A 3,413-nucleotide genomic window follows, 5' to 3' on the forward strand; every position below is an offset into this window, starting at 1 on the left:
CTGCAGACACAGCGAGGACGCCAGCGTCATCTGCTCAGGTGGGTCTCAATAAGCTGGGTGTGCTTCTCAGGAGGTGCTTTCTTGCTTATAATGTGATACATTCGTGAAACACTCTACATTTCCCTTTTCCGTGAAAACCTCCTAGTACTTTCCCTACTTAGTATATTAGCTTTTGTCTGGCCCCTGGGTATGTAGATGGGAATTACAACAAAAAAAGATAAAACAAACAGATAGTGACATTTTCCTCCATGCCTCAGTGCAAACCAGGGGCAAAAGAGAGCAGGTCTAGCAGGAGGTCTCTGAGCAGAGATCGTGGGCTGGGGCTGCATGTGACCCCTGTTCTTCCTCCTGAGTCCTGGACCTTAGGAACTGGAAGTACGGTTCTGCTGTGAGCAGGGTGTGGCCCCTGGGTGACCCGCCAGGCAACCCCTTGTCTCCCTTAAGGTCGAGCATGACAGATCACACACGGGCTTGACCTGGAGCTGGAGCCCTGTCTCACTGCCTCAATGGATAAATAAAAGCTGTGAGCCTTGCAATTGACTCTGGATCCACTGTGTCATCAAGACATAGAGTCATTACCTTGATTTTGGAAATAAGAGATGCTGGTCTGTTGGAACTTCTCAGGAGGAGCCTCTTGGGAGGGTTGAGGATGGCTGATGACTCGCCCTCCATGACAGAGCAGATGCACGGAGTGACCCCTTGCCTCGTCTGCATCTTAGCATCACCCTTTGCCCCCATGGAGCCCATTTTGTGTAATGTGTCTGACTTGCATTCTCTCTCCCCCAGCTGCCCAGACCCAGTCCACAGTTGTGCCAGGTGAGTCCTGCTGCCTCTTAACCCCAGGATGTCCTGTCTCCAGCAGTCAGCCCCTTGGCCCCCAACCAGTAGCCCCTGGAGGGAACTGTGGAGGTTTTCCATCTCTCAGTACTGGCCCCCGTCACTCTAGAGGATGTAGATGGTTCCAGATGAGCCATAACACAGGCATTCTGTGGACTGGCTCAGTGATGTCAGGACTTCGTGCCTACACAGTGTCTCCCCAGAGCTTTGGGTGACAGGGTGGTCTGTCCTGGGGTCATTTCTGCTTAAATGCATTCTCTGGACCAACAGTCATGTGTATGAAGAGGGCAGAGCTTTTTCCTGTCCTCCACCCCAGGTGGAGTCTAGGCGATGCTCTTACCAAGAAGTACCCAGTCAGCAGGGCATGCTGATGGCTCTGTGGGCTGTGCCGTCTCCTTAGATGAGTGTGTACCTTTGATGACAAGATCTGGGCTCACAGCAAACTCTCAGAAAAGGCTTCTTCTCCTCGGTGGAGCCCCTCAGATCCCACTGTCCTGTTCCCGGTCACAGGAACGAGACCAACCTTGATTCTACCGACCTTCTTTGTAATCGTGCTCTGTTTCCGCTCCTGACTTGTGGTATCCCACAACCGACTATGCTGAGCATCACTTGGATGCTGCTGCGCTATCAGGGTTCAGTGTCTACATCTTGGCTTAAAGCTCTGTGTTCACCACCCCATTCAATGTCAGGGATTCCATCTACTCATCTGAACTGTGGATCACCACGACCTATCCATTGGAGAATGTGTTAGTTAGGCTGTTTCAGTTTCCATGTGGCAGGATTTCAAGTGACACTCAAGCTGGGCTAGGACCTAGTAACTTTCATGTTCAAGACATTTAGTGATAGTTCTGTCTTCAGGTAGAGCTGGGTCCAGAGGTTCCAGGACTGCTTGTCTTAACCACTTTTTATACCTCTGATTTTTATGTGTTTGGGCTTCATTCTAACTTTCCTTCCTGTCATGGGGGCAGGGGTCAGCTCCAAGTCTACATCCCAACAGGAAGAAAGAGGCTCTTTGTTCTAGACTGCCAGCTGACAAGTCCTGGAGAGACTGGCAGACTCAGGTTTGCCTCCTGAGTCCTGGACCGTGGCCCCTCCAAGGAACTGGGAAGCACGGTCTAGGTACCAGGTCTGCTGTGAGCAGGGCAGTGGAGCCTGTATGACCTGCCAGGCACTGCCTTGTCATGCCCTAAGATCGAGCCTGACAGATCACACATGGGACGTGACCTGAAGCTAGGACCCTGTCTCTGCCTCAGTGGATCCATAAAAACTGTGAGGCTGACGATTGGCTCCGGGTCCACTCTGTCATCAAGACACAGAGTCAATCACCTTGACTTTGGAAATAAGAGATGCTGGCCTGCCAAGACCTCTCAGGAGGGGCATCTTAGAGGCTTGAGGTTGGCAGAGGCTCCGCCCTCCATGGCAGAGCCAGGGTATGGACTGACCCCTCACCTGGTCTGCATCTTAGCATCACCCCTTTGCCCCCGTGGAGCCCACTTTGTACAATGTGTCTGACCTGCCTTTTTTCTCACCCAGTTGCCCAGACCCAGTCCACGCTTGTGCCAGGTGAGTCCTGCTGCTTCTTAACTCCGGGATGTCCCCTCCCCCCAGTAACCCCCAGGTCCCCAACCAATAGCCACAAGAGGGACTGTGGAGGTTTTTGACCTCTCAGTACCTGCTCTGGTCACTCTAGACCACGTAGACGGTTCCAGATGAGCCATACACAGACATCCTCTGGACTGGCTCATTGATTTCAGGACTTCGTGGCTACACAGTTTCTCCCCAGAGCTTTGGGTGACAGGATGGTCTGTCTTGGGGACATTTCGCTTGAACATATTCTCTGGACCAAGAGCTATGTGTATGAAGAGGGCAGAGCTTTTTCCTCTCCTCCACCCCAGATGGAGTCTAGGCGATGCTCTTACCAAGAAGTACCCAGTCAGCAGGACATGCTGATGGCGCTGTGGGCTGTGCCGCCTCCTTAGATGAGTGTGTACTTTTGATGACATGATCTGGGTTCAGAGCAAACTGTCAGAAAAGGCTTCTTCTCCCCGGACTGTGGGTCCCCTCAGATCCCACTGTCTTGTTCCTGGTCATATGAACTAGACCAGCCTTGATTGTACCGACCTTCTTCGTAATCCTGCTCTGTTTCCCGTGCAGATTGGTCGTATCTGCCAAAAGACTATGGTGAGTAACATTCAGATCCTGCTAAACTACCAGCATGCACACCCCAGTCCACAGACATGTGTGCAGTTCCTGCCGCTTGAGATTCTGAGCTCACCACTCATCTACTCCGGACGGTGCCTTCACTTTCCTGAGTTTACCTATGTATTCTGCCATATCGTACTCAAAATGCTTTTGTTTGCAAGTGTTAGGATGGCCACTCACACTCTCTTCATTGGGGCTGGTGCCACGGCCTAAATATCAAGGGTACTGAGCCATAGGTCAAACTTCAGGTACAGCAGGATCCAGAAGTTCCAATACTCTCTGTCCCCACGCACTTTTCTGACCTCTGCTTGGTTTGTTTATGAGCTTCCGTGTCAGGTTTCTTCCTGCCCCGGGGGCACTTGTCAGCCACACGT

The 3,413-nt window shown here is 51.9% G+C and overlaps 1 long non-coding RNA gene across 1 annotated transcript; it reads left to right on the forward strand.

Moving 5' to 3' along the window:
- Nucleotides 1-3,019, forward strand: LOC120859777. The gene is made up of 3 exons (XR_005720147.1): nucleotides 1-38; nucleotides 787-816; nucleotides 2,992-3,019. It is a non-coding gene; the product is annotated as an uncharacterized LOC120859777 (long non-coding RNA).
- Nucleotides 3,020-3,413: the final 394 nt, after the last annotated feature.

Source organism: Oryx dammah, unplaced genomic scaffold (genome assembly GCF_014754425.2).
Source record: "Oryx dammah isolate SB20612 unplaced genomic scaffold, SCBI_Odam_1.1 HiC_scaffold_3020, whole genome shotgun sequence".
Taxonomy (NCBI): domain Eukaryota; kingdom Metazoa; phylum Chordata; class Mammalia; order Artiodactyla; family Bovidae; genus Oryx; species Oryx dammah.